General features: G+C 34.7%; 1 protein-coding gene across 2 annotated transcripts in view; it reads left to right on the top strand.

The window, feature by feature from the left end:
• The first annotated feature begins 1,954 nt into the window (after positions 1-1,954).
• Positions 1,955-17,944, top strand: part of LOC117213646 (probable serine/threonine-protein kinase dyrk2) — a 267,253-nt gene continuing 251,263 nt past the window's right edge. Inside the window, exon 1 of one of the 2 annotated variants that reach the window (XM_033459169.1) lies at positions 1,955-2,349. The gene's annotated coding sequence lies outside the window, so the exon portion shown is untranslated. The remainder of the gene's footprint in view (positions 2,350-17,944) is intronic. The other variant, XM_033459170.1, reaches the window with a different exon arrangement.

The raw sequence follows: 17,944 nt of genomic DNA, 5'->3' as shown, positions 1-17,944 counted from the left end.
AATAAAGTCAATAATCTTTCAAACTGTAGAAAAATTAGAGCAATTATACATATATATGTATGTATATGTATGTACATACTTTATGAATTCATACAAATTTAATTTACAAATTACGTATTATGTTCTAGTCTCATATTTATTTATTTAATTGCAAAAATTATTTTTACAAGGATATAGTATTGTTCACATAATCTATGACGATGATTAACACGTATCAAAGCTCTTGTTTATAGGCCCCTTGTTGCTCGCACCTAACACTTCGTAACCAAGTACGATATCCGGTGCATCACTATTACGAAAAGAGGTATAATAATAATTACTTAGTAGGAATTATTTGTAATAATTAGATGCTATACATATATGTTGGTAATAATTTTTCATGAAAATGTTAAAAAATGTTTAGTAAAATTATTCTTATTCCTAAAATTATTTGAAATAAAAGTGACAATTAATGAAACATTATTTTGTTATTGCATCAATCGAAAAATCAAGCAAATGAAACAAATGCAATAATAATCCTAATTGTCTTTAATTTCGTGATCAGATCTAGCAACTTGCATTATATCTTTATAGTGCAGAAACTAAATGTTGTATATTTTCTATTACGCAAATAGCGTGTTATCAGGAGGCATTAGAAGGTCGTCATCGTATTCATGTTCTTCGACACCAATGGTAGTCTAACACTGGTCCGTCGAATTGCATGGCGGTTACCTCGATTCAACCAGTGCAATAGGATCGGTCGGTATAATACACACTTTTTCCTACATCGATATAAGCTACCAGACCGGTAACAGTCTCTCCTTCTCGCGGGGTGTAAACAGGGCCTATGACGAGTCTGCAAGTGGAAGAAAGAGGGGGCGAGCGGTAGCGCGGGTGAGAGTGTCGACTAAGGACTCCTGGGTAGTGATGTGTGCGACGCCTTATTAGCGATGGGAGCAATACCCTCTTGATCCGTTTTCGATACTCTAACAAACGACTTAAGATCAATTATGAATACCGCCGATAACACTTTAGGAAGCCTTCGTATTTGGATGAGTCATTTCAGAAGGTATTGTCTTATTATTTTTTAATTATTTCAACAGCAATAAATAAGTTTTTCAGAAGACAAACTGGTCAACTGCACTTTTTATTTATTTCTTAATTTCATTACACAAGTACTCATGAGGACGACATAAATAATAATAAACTTTAAGTTAAATTTAAAAGATAGTACTTGTAACATTATCACTTCCCTGAACTTTCCAATTTATGGAGTTGACCAGCGTACTTCTATATATGTACGTATGTTTATTATTCTCCTTCAGATTACAAAGGTTATACAATTCAGTATAAACGAAAGGAGGCGTTTACGTATTTCTAAATAGTTTAAATATGTATATACTTACATATATTTCTATAATTTTATTACTAGACTACGGATATTTATGCAGATTCGCATTTTTATAAATATATAATTTCAAAAATAGAATCTATATGCATTAATACAGCTACAAATTTCCTATAAATGTAAAAAAACCCGCATTTTATTTATTACTAATTTAATTCCAATTTTTCTTACAAACATCTTCACTTATTTTAATCGCAAATATCCACATTTAATCGCTACACATTAACTATTATAAACGTTCGAGAATTGTATTTAATGTGATTAAAAACGTTACAATGAAATATAATTTACGAACAAGTGTGTACCATTAATATAATTACAATACATTCTGTCCATATTTCAGATTTCTCAAAGATTCATTTATCGAATGAGTGGGGAATTAGAAATTCCTGGTGAATCGATCCTATCACTAGGGAGTATGCATGTGTGTACGAATGAGAAGACTTAAGGGACGATACGGCGGTGAATCGAGCCTAAGGGTCGTAGAGTGGGGAAAAGAGGGAAGGGAGAATGGTGGAGGGTCAAAAAATGTGTAGGTGCGCGCGCAGCTGCTTTGTCTCTGTTGTCGCGATCTGGTGGGGGGATGGCCGGACCACGAGGGGCCACAGGGGTCCGTGAGCGGACCATGGCGGACCAAACGCGACTGCATCCTTTCAGTCGGCCGCTGAACCCGCGCGCCGTGCGGTTGTTCGTGTGTGTATTGCACTTGACTTCGATTCATCGCGTATCGTTCTTTTTTTATTCTCCACTGCGGGACTACGCGTGTGAGGTTTTTCTATTCGCCGGCTATCCATCCGTACCTGCGAAGGTAACAAAGACCGAGGGAAACGGCAAGGCTATAATCCAGAGGAATCTTTCCTGACCAAACCAGGACCACGACACACGCTCACGGATTTTTTGGAGTACGTCTTTAGATTGTTTTCGTGCGCGGGCGTAACGCCGACGTGAAGTTCTTCTGCATGGTAAGTAACACACAAATGTATTTTATCTTAAAAAATTGTCGCGTATGCTCTGTTCCTTGTACCGTTTCTAAAGTGTCGCGAACGTGGATTCTTATCTTCGAAGAATCATATATCGCCTTTCTTATATCGATGTGAATATGCAGATTTTCATTCTTTCAATAAAAAAATGGATTAAATATCTCTTTCTTTTGTACTGAAGTATATAAATTAATATCGAAACTATCGATGACTCATATAATAAGAGAAAATGAAAGGTATATGAGAAAATAGTGTAAAGGAAAGGAAAAGCTTTTATCAAAAGTGCATCGTTGTAAATCTACGTAATTACCATGAAAAATTTATCATTTTGATTACTTTGATAATTCTAATATTAAGTCAATAAATGTAATATAACAAATATAATGTCCCATCTTGTGATTTTAAGCATTAAAGAATTGTACATTCGATTGTGAATTTCTATAATCTGTCGAAATGACATATTCATAATTGGCATAAGAGAGGTACTATGGTCCTTGCCTGCAATTCTTTCTTGTCGTTCCGCGGAAGGATATTTCGTTAGACAATCTAATTTAGTTAAGATGCTACTAACGAACTTGTTCGAAAGAAAGAGAACAAACATTGGGCAAGGTTTTCACACGTGTATGCAATGTAAAATGTATGTAGCTTCGAGATACGGTGAAGTGATGTAATGAAGAGGAAGATAGATGAACGCGAGGTAGGTTAGGTTTTCGTTTCTGTGGTTGAAAAACATTTCGCCGCGAAACCGCCACATGTGTTTCCGGTTTCGTGAATTTGTCGCAAGAATGCGACACACGTCAAAAACCAACGGAAGTAACATACTGTTAAAAAACAGGATATCGTATAATACTTTCTTTGTTTCATTTTCTGTTCTGTTTATCGCTCGTTGATTATGATAAACACAGATAAAAATATATTTTATAGGAATAAAATCAAAGGCGGTTCGAGTATATGTTAGATTGGGGTATATGAAATGTTTTTCCAAATAACCGCACAGTGTGAAATTGAAACATCATATAATCAAAATAACGTCCATATTGATTCTAGCCTCAGCTAGCTTCATTATTTAAAATCTATAAGAATTATTATCAACTGTAGAATATAAAAATTATCGAAATAAGATTAGAATATCTTTTAGAATAATTTATGCATTTCTCGATTGATAAATTTATATTTCTAGTAACTTACATTGCACTTTTCCAAAATTCGATCTGGTATAAAAAGTCACATAAATATCCTGATTATTCATGAGATCCAATAATAATGTTTCGATATTTCTGTCATAAATCTTTTTAACACTCGAAATGCGTAATTTGTAATAAATTTCTATTTTAATATGGCGATGTTGGTCTGCCTAACTAAGACTAAGAGAACATTTCATGTGCCTCAATCTAATAATTAAAAGCATGCCTCCAAAAGGACGCTAACTAAACCGTAATTCTATATAATTTACTAACGATAAAGGTAAAAGAGAAAAATTATACCCATAATCACTCTTCATGAGACGAGATACAAGCTAAAATGCTAAACGATGTTTGAAACTAAGGTGCGTACTTAATAATAAGGATTCTGTTTTTGTTGTTCTTATGCGTGTATGAATATTGTCGTACGTACATATGTATATTTGAGAGGCGAACGTACAATTGGTACGCTTGCCTGTGTGTATAACACTGGTAGTGCTTTCAGCAACGTAGAGTACGAAATTGTACGTAATTATACCATGTAATCGTAAAGTACTTGGTGTGGTATTCGTGGTGCGTTATAAATACAACGAGTATCTGCTACTGTTTCTTCATTCGCTTAGTCATATTTCTCTTTGTACTCGACAAAAATTATAAAGAAAAAAAGTATACTATCTTTTGTGTCGAGGGATATAAAGCGGAGGTATAATTCGAAGCTTGAATAATATTACATATTGTTGTAATTTCAACTACCAAAGCGTAATAATGTCGTATTGTTATTGACTAGGTATTAATATAATCGTGCAAAAGGACCCGAATAACAAAGGATAAATAAATTTTATATCGATAATATCAACTAAGAATCAAAATAATAGGTATCTATTATGGTAATAAAAATAGTTAAGATTTATTTTAGAAAAGTTTTAAATTACAAAAATTATTATTGAAATTGGTGAGAGATTTCTACGATTATCGATGGACAGTTGTTTTATGTCTTCATTTATTTCGCGTTTTATCGCGGGAGAAAATGATGGTTGTGGCAAGTTTTCAGGAAGCAATTCTCGTTAGTAGAGAATTTAAAATGACTATATTCGATTATGTTCCGTACCGGCATCTTGCTAATTTCGTAGCGTAATCAAGTGAACAGAAAACGTTTCAATAAGTGTGCTCGTATAGAACGAGTGGTGTGTACCGGGACAGACACAATTGTATACGTTGGACGTGAGAAACGAGTTTTATCGCGGTTTGTTTGTTTTTTCTTTTTTTTCAAGTCGTGGCAGAAATTCGAAAATCGATCAAAAGAAGCGATAAACAGCATTTTAAGTTTTTATCTGTTCGAAAACAGCGTTCATAATGGGATAATTGCATACCTTTTAAATGGGACCTTTTTTGCAAGTCATTATTTGAAAAAATTAAAAGGTTTTATTCTTTGTAATTAATTAAAATCCTCCTTACTATTTGTAATTAATTACAATTCTCCTTACTATCTAAAAAGATTAAAATCTTGTTTAAAAATTTAAATACATATGTAATAAACATTTTAAAAACAAAATATTAGAGAAACATATTATGAATTTTGTATGACAATATATTTACTAGAAAGTTTCCATTATATTGAGCAAGATTTCTATTTTAAAGTAATTGTTAATTCATCGCTTAAAAGATGTGCAGTTTAAAGAAAATAATTATTTATTTTTTATTTGTTTAATTATTTATTTAACGAAGAACATATCACTTTAATACAGACCTATTCTTCGCAAGATTTTATTTATTTACTCCAGTTAAAGTATTCAATGAAATGTTTTAATCTCGTTATTTCTCGTTTTTTTTCTCCCATCAAGGTTCGACGTTTTATCGATGACTTCGTAATACGTAAACACAATTTATTGTGACATAGTTCCGTTTCGTGAAACGAGAGCTCCCAGAGAGAGAGGGAGTGAGGGAGAGAGAGAGAGTGAGGGAGGGAGGTTGAGGGAGAGAGAGAGAGAGCGAGAGACAGAAAGAGAGAGTGGTTTCAACGATTATTGAAATTGAGCCATTAGTGAAGGCGATTTTTATTCCAGACCTGAGAACTCTTTGTAATACATGTGTACCTACGATCGTAAACATCGAACAGAATACACGTTTAAGGATGCTTCGAGTACTTTTCGAATCATTTTCGGTTTTATTTTAGCGCGACGTTATCGTGATTGCTTGAACGTTATACCGATTTCTGGTTTTACTGCGTGTTCAAACAAGTGTGCTTATGTACAGACGATAAATTCACCTTTAAATCGCTCGAAAAGAGAAACAAACGATGTAGATAAAAAGCTGTATTAACTATTTATTTTAATGTGTATATTTTCGTGGTTATTATTTGAATATATTTTTTTCTACAAATAATTATATTGTAGAACGTAATAAAATAATAAATATCCCTATAGAAAAAAGCTATGAACAGATTGAAAGAACCTCGATAATTTCTGTACACCTATATCTATATTCAAAAGACTCTTCCTCGAATATTGATCTGAATTAAGCTCTTCGCTATTTAGTTCGTATTAGGGAGAATGTGTTATTCAGTTTGTTCCTTTCAATATATAGATCAGATATAATGAATCAATATTGTACCTAAGGCTATATATACGAGTATAAAGTAAAAATATAGGAATATATTATAAAAAGCTTTTTGTCCGCCTTTTGAGTGAAGAAGTGCAGATACGAGTCGTTCGTTGACCAATGTAATCATGAAACTCGTTACAGAGCTAATGAGATTTCAAACTGTTTTCTATATAATATGTACAGTATATACATGAAAGTTTTCTGTACTAAATGTTCAAATACTTTTGCGAACTACTATTAAAGTTAACTATTCACAAAACGATTTCATACACTCAGAGTTATTTGCTCGCATTAATCTTCATTATAATTCTTGAAGTCATGCACAAATTGAGAAAAACTATATACCATGTGCCAATATTTTTTAAGAGGTTAAATTTGATGAAACGAGGGGGATCTCCGGAAGATCTTGGTTGATCTGGAGTTTGATCTCAGGGCCGACCGTTAAAGGCAATCCCCGAGTTTGTGCCAACTCTCCAACACTAGTGTCGCAGTATGACAATCGATCTCTGTTGGAAACGTGTATATCGAACGCATTTTAAGGTCTCGTTAATCTTCCCTGTCGCGTTCGATGGCTCGGTAAATTTCTACATCGTTCGACATAGAGATGGAAACGAATAATTGGTGTTATTAATTACAATCGATTAGTGAAGATGAATAAGTAAGGAAGAAGTTGAGCGAAAAATCGAATCTTGTAATATTGCAGCGTTCAATTTAGTACTTTTTGTCCTCTTCTGAAACAATCTTCGTTCATTTGGCTATTTCGTCGACAATGGTTGAATGCTTTAATTTAGAAAATTTATAAATCATATATAAATTATATTATTAAATATGATATTCTTATTTCTCGGAATAATGTGCAAAAAGCTCGTAGTATGTAAAAAAATTTCACTCTAAACTTTCCATAAATTAATAAAGATGTTGTATCGCTAATTTTTTAATATAAAGAATAATTTAAGAATAACTTAAAATCGTTGGATCGAGCTGGATGAATCATCCTCTGTAGAGCATAAACTCTTTTCTCTTTTCTCAGATACGATCTGCTAAATCCTTTTAAGCGGTACATAATGATCATAATGCAGGTTTTATTGATAATCTACAATAAATCGAGTACGTTAAACCGCTTGTACTTCGATATATCTTTGACGATGAGAGTAATCGATTTTAAGAAGATAAATAAGTTAAAAAAGTTCATCAGATATTTATTCGCCGTTGCAAATTGTTAAAGTGTCCAGTTCTGTTACATCATAGGACTCGTAGGAGGGTGACTGCTTGTAACGATGACCTCATTTTTCGTCATCATCTTGGTTTTACGATTTTTCCTGTATACATAATATAGAAGGAGAACTACGATCGACCGGGCACTTAAGGATTGTGCACGTTGATAAAAGTAAAAGGTGAAGCCAATATTTAGATTCGTTATCGATTGACCCTCAAACTCGCAGGACTAGGAATCAGACAGCCACCATAGCTCTCTCCCTTTGATAAGTCTCCTGCTTGAGCACGATTCCATTGAAACTTTCGAAAATTTCTCATCGTCTAATGACTCTCCATCGTGATTACATTTTCCTTGTTCGATCGTGGTTATTCAGATAAGAAAATGCTGGAAGGTATATTTTACCTGGAATATTGTAATATTTTGTGCATTATTTATTCTTCGATCGTGTAATCCGAATTTTTTAAATTTTGATTCAAAGGAGATAAATATAGGAAACGATAAATCAGATAACCTGTTTTATTTAGGGGATTTTGTGATAAATGTTCAAGTCTTTGTGATTGCACATAATGTGTTTTAATGTTTCAAAGCATGCAGATCTTTTCTATTAAATTATTAGTAACATTAAAATCTTTGTAGAGATTTTTTTACAAAATTTAATTTGAATTTGATTAAGACAGGTCTGTAACATATTTAAGTATCGGTCGGAGATCGATAAATGAATAGTGAAGATTTGGCATGAAAATGGTTAAATCATTAAAATTTAATTTTATTTACATTTTTTTCAGATCGAAGATTTTGTAACTTACATTCTTTTTGCTTTTGAGCCCGTGTTATTCCTAATATGACATTCTACCAGTTTTAATCGAACCACTTTTTGCTTTTTGGCAATGTTCTTCAATTAAAATTCAATATTGCCACGAATTCAAAGACACATCGAAGTAAGACGATTCGCGAGACATATCCTTTTTTCAAGTAGAAGTTTATCTTCTTCCATGGACTTGTTTTTCAACTTTTAAGCGTTGCGTGTATTCTTTTCTTTTTTTTTCACGGTGGTTCGTGTCAAGTCCTGCAACAGTTTACAAAAATAAATAATGTTCGTAACGCAACGCGACTAGATCTTAAATCTTCGGAACCGGCCTTAAATCTTGATCGTCCCACATGCCTCCATGTCTGTGTGCGCGGAGGCCTGGAACACGAACGAAAAGTGGTGCTCCAGTGAAAAAAAGAATCGGTCGCCGGACATTCAGGTAGAAAAATTCGTTTTTTTGAATAATTTATTCCGTATAAAAACGAAAACCCTAGCGATATTCAAATTAACGTGCTTTGAGAAAAAAAGAAACCACAAGTTTCCTTTTGGTTTTCTATGTGTGTGGACGCGAAGAAATTAAGCCGTAGTAGGTTATTGTGTTAACAAATATTTATTTTTCCTATAATAATTATTTTTATTACTTTAATATTGCTTTTATAGTACTTTCTCATGTAGTCTTTACTTAGTTTTCTTTTTTATAACTCACCATCCATTTTTATAACGTTCTTGGCTTCATTTTGCTCATTTCAAATTTTGTTAATATTCCATATTTTCAAAACTGCTGAAACAATTCGAGATTACTAACTGACATCGCTATTTCATTATCCGATAAATTATTACACCAATTAATAGACTTAATAATATAAATCATAATATCATGCTTATGATGTAAGTAAAGATATCTTAAATTCATGCGTACAAACAATGATCTGGTAAATTTTTGAAGAAAGTAAAAAAAAAAGAATTGTAAGGAAAGAATGCTGAATGCAATTACAGAGATATTTCGCATTCAAGAGGAAACAAATGGGGAAAGTCGACGAGCCTGTTTCATCTCGGATTTGTCAAGCCAGAATACGTTGGCCCTTGCATTCAGCTTTGTGTGGGTCTTTAATTGGCCATATTTTTAACTCCGAGCCGAGGCTGGTTCACAGCGATAATTTTTTCTTTCATTCCCTACGCGTTTCTGTTTCTTCATCGTGAAATTGACTGCCTCGCCACGTATGCTCAACCTCCTAATAAACTGCGAAACAGCTGGAAATTTTGCAAATGGAAATCGATAGAAAAGTATCTTAAAAAGAATATAATGCGCTGTCTCCTCTTCTGAATTTTTAATATTTTCTTCTTATTCTTGTCTTTAATAACGTAAGAATATTCGTTAAATCTACTTAACAGTGTAAAAGAGAAACGCACGTAAATAAATACGAATTATTTTATAGTGTAATATTGAAATATTGCATTAAATAAATAAATATTGCAATTTATTTTAATTATCAATCTCAAGTTTGTATCAGCCCATATTTAATAGAAGTTAACTACTTCGTAGTATACCTAATACCGTAATATCATACATATCAATACATAAATAATATTACAATATACGAATATTGCAATTTCTTTTAATTACTAACCAATAATCTCAATAATAACCAATAATCTCTTTGGATTAGTCGTTAAAAGAAAACAAAAAAAAAGAAAGGAAGAAATAAAAATAGCAGAAAACTCCCTCTGTTTGCCATTGAGAAGAAGGTAGAGGGAGCCGTGCCAAAAATTCTGAAACGGCGTCTATTTAACCGCCAGCAAACAAGAGGGGCATTGTTCTCGCTTCGGTGGAATCAGTTCCGAGTACCGGTGTATCATTGTCAGTTTGTAAGAAAGTTCCTTTTTCGTATGACTTCACCATGGCATACAAAACCATCCATCTTCCATGATTTATCCCAGTTTCTCGTTAATCGTCAAGTAACCTGGTTAAGATTCTTGCCAAATCTCCAATATAGTTGTGTTTCGTTAATTGATCCCGTAAATGGAATAAGACCTTATCAAGCCAATTATCGATGCTCCAAGTATCTCTTTCTTCGGCGAATACGAATGAGATAACAATTGCTGACGTATTTGTTTATTTTATATACTTAACGCTATGAACTATTCCGTAATATCAAGAAGCTATGAGACTAGCAATGGTCATCAGGTAAAGAAGCAAAATCCTAATCTTAGCCCGGTTAATGCAGCGCTACTCTGGTCGCAATGTCCTATCTATCATTCTGAAACATCTACTACCAAGTATTATGATCAATAATCTATCTGGATATACTATGTGCTTTCACATATTATCTGCATTCTGTATATTTTTGTGTCTCTAAGTTTCCCATAAATACGCGAATATCTCCGGTCTATTTACGACCGACGGTATATCTCACTTGAATGTGCATCTCGCTGCACACCTGCATCCTGCATCCCTTTCGTCTTTGCTATCGATTGCACGACGTCCATGACGTCATATCGCGGAGTAGTGACAGTTAGCCCCCTATCGGCCTATCGTCTATCGGTGACCGTACAGTTGTGCAGCGTTTATACGTCTCGTTACCTTGTATCCTCGCAACGTAGGAATCAGAACAGGATCGACACGACGCGACGACGACGCGACGCTTTGATAGGTGTAGAGGTGGGAATGCACGGACAGAATGGAGGGGAGGAGACGAAGCGGGATATTGTCGAGGCGTAACAGATCAAAGTGAAAGTTGAGGCACGACTCGCAAGGAGCAATACGACGGCTGTGCTTTACAGACATTCTTTTTCTATCTTTGTCTTCCTTTCGTTCTTCCCTCGTTGGGACGTATGGAGTGAAGAAGAAAGGAAGAAGAGCCGGAATCACGAGCCGAACCGGAGCCGAAACGATCGTGTGCACGCTTCGTGCCTTTGACTTCTCTCGACGCAACGATTACGCGATTATATCACGGCGTGTCCCGTTTCTTTTAAAAAGGAAAACCTCCCCTCCCTCTGGCCCTCCATGGCCTCTATGTAATATCGGTCGACTATCTCGCTCTCGCTCGCTTGCTAAAGTTTCTCTCTCTGTCTCTCTCTCATCCAATCGGCGTTGCATCCTTTCGTCACGATTCGTGCTGACGTCCCATCCAGCGAGTGTGCACTTCCGACCAACTGGTCAACCACTCCACACGCCACTTACGCACTTAGACCCGACGAAAGGGTCCTCACGCCCGTTTCAGAATCTATTTTTATCATCGAGATCTCTCCCCGTGTGTATATCGTCGGTTCGATACCGTTTTGCTTTCTGCTGGTTGTTCTTCATGAGGGCGTGAAACTTTCTCAGTGCCCATTTTCACGTATGCGCGTGTATTTCATATTTATTCTCATATTTCTTTTGATTTTGGATTTTATTTTGGTATTTCAAGTAGATAGGCTTTGGTATTTCTGAATTGCAATGGTTCCGGCGTGTTTATGGATTAAGAGCTGGAATTGTCTCTCGAAACTCTTTGACGTAGTTTCTTTCCTCAAAGTGGAAATTTGTTTAAAGTATGCATATGCAATTTCTTTAAGATATTTTACAACTGTTTGAGCTTGTTCAACTGTTGTTAGCTTGAAAGGTAAATAAAAGAATAGGTGGCAGAAGTGCAATCTGTACTCCAATTTCTTTGCTGTTCAATTGTATAACCCGAAATGGATGTTATATTTTAATTAATATCATTAAAATATAGATAGTTTTTAGGTAGATTTTGGTTTTAATATCTATTCGATATATCCCGTTTTATTTGCGATTTTTCTAAAATAGGAGATACCTGGAGAGAAAAGTAAGAGGAACAAATATTTCAGCGAAAGCAATACAGAAGGAAGTATAGATGAAATATGTATTTTGTAGAGTATCGTGTTTCGCAATGCGGTATTTAATTGCTGAATCAGAAATCGTACAGCTGTTGGAGTCAGTGACTCACTAAGACTACGTCCAGATTTGACAGTGACGCGACGCTGCGTGTTCTCGTTTATAACAAATCGGATCCACGTATAAACGCGAGGTCGCCACGAGGAAAGGCACGATTTATTCGAGCGTTTTCAGGATGTCGTTGATTTTGTATTTGAACAGATGTCGCGTCGGCAACGTGATTCCTGGCTACAAATATTTTTATCCTTGTCCAAAGTAAGCAACGTTGAATTATTCGTGCGTGCATCGTTTCCTGAACGAAAAAGCTATTTTTTTTGTATCGCGAATTTTTGCAATGTACAAGGCGATTTTGACGATTGGGACACTTGACGATAAGTACACAATAAAATATAGATCTTTTTGTCGTTAATTAATTTTCAAACATTGGCCTCTCGTTAAATGAAAGTGGACAGATGGACTTGAATTAAATGAGGTAAATACAAATTGAGGATAATGCTTAATTTGCAGAATGTTTGGTTTCTGCTCTTATCTGCCTTATCTCCATTTTTTCTGTCTAAATCTTATCTAGTTTCCCTAGTTTTAATGCAAAGTAAAGCTTCGTGTCTGCAAACTGCCGCAAGATGTTCTATATGAAACTATTACAATCGGCTCTGAAATTTCTTGCTCGTATAAACAATACATTAATATTAATTATTACGATATCTATAAACTAATTTCTCTGCTTAAGTTTCCACTATTTTCTCATAGATGAAAATATAATTTTATTAAAAATATATGTGATCTACCTTTGCACGAATATCTGAACAAAATCTGTAAAAGATTCAACTCAACCTAACAGCTATTGACTTATAATATTATAATAATCAGCCATCCGCTTCATAAAAAAATCCTGCATATGTTTAGTTAATTATAAACAAAATCTTACAGCGTTATTATCTTCTCCTATCACAACCAATCCAAATTCTTAATTGCATATATCTTTTTAAAAACCTTACTTTATAAGATCACCCTATCTGTAGATTATCGTAAACAAAACTGGGACAATCTGTACAACAATATCTGCAACAACCTCGACCGTTGATCCTTTCACAGGAACGCAATCAACCCAATACTCTACCTACCTAAAAATAGCAACATCAGTATACATTCTAAAGAAAGGGACACCGTTTTGCACGGTGTTTTTATCACGGCATCGACGTTGTCGTTACGTTTGCCGCTGAGAAAAGTGTTCTCATAAGTGGTCGCGTTGCAGAACGAAACAATGGTTGGTATTCGGAGCGCGTGCATTTATTTAAATCGCGGAGAGCAAGTGTTGCTCCTTGCGGACGGAGTGCACAGCGAAGAGGTTAAATATATCTGGCCTGGCCTAACCGTTCCTTGTATCCTCATTCCTTTCGAATGGCCAACCAGCTACTATGCCTGGGTGATTCCACACGAGACAGATTCGATCTCTGTGCATAGTAGGTGGACGTGATATAGCGAGATCGCGAAATAAAGCGTTGAGCATGGGTATTAATCGATTAGGTAACCAATAGCGTTTCTTTGGAGAAAGTGTCATTCAAGAATTTTCTTCTTTTTTTTTCCATGGTTCAATTATGCTGAGCAATTTATTCCCAGTAATTCTGATCAGTACGGATCCAACATTATAGTCACACAAAATCGTAAACTTTGATCATTTACCGATTTCTCGATCTCGCTACATCGTTCGCATCTACTGTACTTTGCTTTCCGTGCACTTTGGCTTCCAGCGAAGAAAACTTTGTTGCTTCACGGTCAAACTGTCGATGAGGGATATAAACGACGATGGTTCGATCGAACGCCCGGTCGTTAAGGCTCCGACCACTTTCTTTTTGGCAGATTATAGCAACAAAGTTGCTTGGACTTCTTCATAATCTCTCTTGTAACGACTGCGACCACTTGTAAATGTTCTTTTCTTGATATCATTCGCCTTGATCGAGCTCAAAGTGGAATTATATCGATTCTTAAGTCTCGTTTATGAAGTCCTTCGTCGACTACTTTACGTGAAATTCGGAGATAATTGACTAGAACGCGAACCAGCTGCGGAGTTTGCTGACTTTTTGGTTATTTCTTTAGGGTAGAAGTTACCTTTTAAGATTACTCCTCTAGTTTCATAACATACTGATTTAATCAGTAAGATTCTATATAATCCATGACATTACATGTTCGTGGAGAAATTGCAGAAATACGTACGTCTGTAATTAAAGATTACTGGTTAGCAGCAATAGTAATATCAGTAGAAATGGGTAATTCTCTGTGAAGATTCATGAAGGACGAAGAAATGAACTTCAGATTATGGTATCGAGATAAAGCCGACCAGATTTTCGTAATTAATGTTTAAGCGAAACAAGTACCCGCATAAAATACAAGAGAAACCACGGAAATGATCAGAGATCCAATGTTTAGAAAATAAGATGCTCATGTTGGACAAAAATCATTCTGAAAATTTGAAATTTATTATTACAGAAACCCTTTAAAATACCAAAGGTGATTTACACGAAAATACGCTTTCACTCATGTGGCTGTAACGATATCATAAATTCAAAGGGGAATTTCACTTTTCATTGCCACTGCGATCTGCGTTAATCGAGATTTATTATACTGCCTTCTGTACTATAGATTGCCCTCCATCGTACCCTGAGAAAATCAGACTGATTAACGTTGCACAGTATAGCATCGTTCATTAAATATCGAGTTAGCGTGCCTCGTGCGGTTTAATCAGGATAAGGCCGGATTATAAATCAGATTAATCCATTGGTTTGACGGATGTATCGTTAATTTGTTTAATTAACCGACACTTTGTTGTTACGTTGTTTCGTCGTCTGAATATTTAGGTTGACGAATTATGTGGAATATTTTTGCGTTTAGCCAATAAACTAAATCACACGAAGAAACTATTAGCAAAGGCAAACGTATAATGGCCGGTAAATTGGCTCTGATGTACGGAGCGGCTTGTTCGTAATACTCGTTTCATTTGCAATCTTGCCTCGTCTTTGTCTCAATTCCGAACAAACAGATCGTGAAATGAGAGAAAATGTTTCTTTCAAGATGGATCGATTCGTCATTGGAGAAATAGGGCCACCGATTGCTGCTGGATATCTATCGGTAGCCTTTGCGAAACGTTCGCAAGTTATTAATAAATACGATGATATTATATCTTTGTAGAGGGTGTTGCAATTGTGGAGGTTCTAGGTTAATATAGGTATTACCAATATTACGATAGTGGGTCACGTTTGATAGATGCTATAGTAAGATTTGTAGCAAGATTTTGTTAGTTTATAACAAGATAGTAGAAATACGATATTCTACAAATTCTACAACATCTACAAACGAAATATTTTATGTAATTTCATACATACAGGAAGGATTTTCAAAGTGGAGTCATTTACGATGCAATTATATTTTTCTACCATTGAATGTAATCTCAAGTTTGGACAAAATATTAGAAATTTGTTTTATTGGTATACATGATTTTTCGTTTTAATTTTATATTAAACATCTTCGTGAAACGTTATAAACTTTTCTTGTTAAAAATCAAAACATAAAAGTTCCAGGATAGCGACAAGATTAAACAAATGTAGAACAATTATTGAATTTAGAATAATTTACCTGTTATGGCATTGGCAGATTCTTTGCATCCCTTAAAACCTAATGCAGTACGTACCTATGATTTTGAAACATTCGGTACAACTAACTGTGATACTGATAATACGTATCAATACTGAGAAAGTCGTGCCAAGAATAACTTCTCGCGTAGGTATAAGTAACGTAAACGATGATTTGTGGAAAAATAATGACAAGAGATGTACTGTATAGCGATCAAGTGGAAGGAGTAGCATACAGACACTAGTGGGTACTTACTCATACGAGAAATGTGGGAAGAAAAAAGCAGTACGAAAGTGCAAGTCGTTTGCGTAACGCAAAGTTACTTACGGCGATGTTCATACTGTTTATTGAAAAGATCAACAAGGTGTCTCATATATATTCCCATCACAAATTCTCATGAACGTGCATCTTCATAATATTTGTTTCCACTGATTAACATTCTAAATAACGTACACAAGTATCGAATACATAATAAATTCATCATTGAACTTAATTCTGTCATTCTATGGTGGCATATTATATTTTCCACAAATTAAGTTCGTAAGTTAAAGGAAGTCCATAGCTTACATCTTGTAACTTATCGATTCGTTAAAATCGTCAGATGGAAAATTATATATATAAATAGTATTACCAAGCTCTATCTCAATTCTAAAAATTTTTTCCTGTGGAAAGCCGATAAAAGATTCGTTTCTTCCTATTCATCGAGATCGAGATCCTATTCGCGAGTCTACTAGAGATAATGTTGATCGTTTATGGAAGAGGTTAACGATGAGATCGTAATGGTTAATGAAACGCGTTTCACGCGGTTTTAAGCAAATGTGGATGCTATTCTAATCAACCTCTTCTCGTGAGCTACGCGAGGTTCAATGAAAGTGTGCTAAAGTAGGTACATATATTGCACGAGTGTGTGGTCCGAGAAAGAGCAATATTGATTTCACTGACTGCACTTTCATTCATTCGACTTGCTTACATGGAATTAGAGAGACTTCGATTCTCCATCGAGCTAATACTTGATCTATCAGAGTGGCTGAAATGACCAATTCGTAATTTTTCATAGAAATTTTCTAGACTTAAAACGACGCATTTATAAGAATCACCTCAGACTCCTATTATTATATATAAACAAAAAATCATTGCTAATTGAGAAAATCAATTCCGAATTCTTACTACATTATAAACTTCAGATATACAAATTGCTTATCTCTAGTTCTACCGTTCACTTAATTCTTATCATATGAAAAGAAATGTTTACATATATACAAATTAAAACCGTAATTGACGTTGCTTCTTTACCTCTTCGAAAATCTCTCTTTTCACAGAAAGGTTTTCGAACAGAAGAAAAGTACAATACATGTACAATACAATTTTATAACACGTATTTTTGTATTTTTCGATTCCAGACATCTGGTTGCACAGTGTCGTATCGTTTTACGGTTGAATTTTCGATTGTTATCACTTACTTCCCACGATTTCCCATGTCACCTCTGTCAGATATCTCTGTTCCCAGCTGAAAAGCCAGGAGGAGGCCAAATAAGTGCAAGGGTTCGCTTCCAGAGGAGCGAGAAGCAACTCAAGTGTCGAATTCGATTCCATCAGGTTAAATAGCGTTTAAGCTGGCCATACGTTATCTCTTGTTTCTTTTCTTTGTTTTGATAATTTTGTTCGTTTGACTGAGGACTGTGTTTCGTCCACTATAATGCGTCATTCGTACAGCGAACAAGTCCTGTTCGTTTTCTCGAATGACTGTACGTTTCGTCCGTACGTGTTCGGTAGAATAACAGGGAAGTAGAAGATGAAGCTTAATTCGTGATACAACTGCAGAAATGGTGATTTTGAAAATAAACCGAGTGGAGAGTAATTTATAAATAAACAGTCACTATCAACGCGTGCAGACATTGGTTTATAACAAACGTTGATAAATATAGCTGGTGATGCTTTTTTTAGATATTGTGTTTCTTAAGACCGATAGTTCGTACTGTTCATTAAAATTTCTCCACTCACTGAATAATCACAAGAAATCGTTTTCTTATTACGCTAGTTAATCTATTTTGGAAGATATGAGTAAAATTAGACAAGAGAAGCTTGAACGAAAGAAACTTAAACAAACAGGATTATTTTGTTTTTTGAATTTCATTTTCAACTACGTTTCTCAATTCTAATTATTTCAAATCTAATTCTTTTAACACTCGTTGTGATTATTTTCAACTATAAAATTCATGTTTCTGTAAGATTAAAGATATTTTATATGTTTTTAC

Source organism: Bombus bifarius, unplaced genomic scaffold, assembly GCF_011952205.1.
Source record: "Bombus bifarius isolate JDL3187 unplaced genomic scaffold, Bbif_JDL3187 scf7180000009125, whole genome shotgun sequence".
Taxonomy (NCBI): domain Eukaryota; kingdom Metazoa; phylum Arthropoda; class Insecta; order Hymenoptera; family Apidae; genus Bombus; species Bombus bifarius.
Note: the sequence above shows the minus strand (reverse complement) of the source record. Positions and strands in the feature narration are given on the sequence as shown.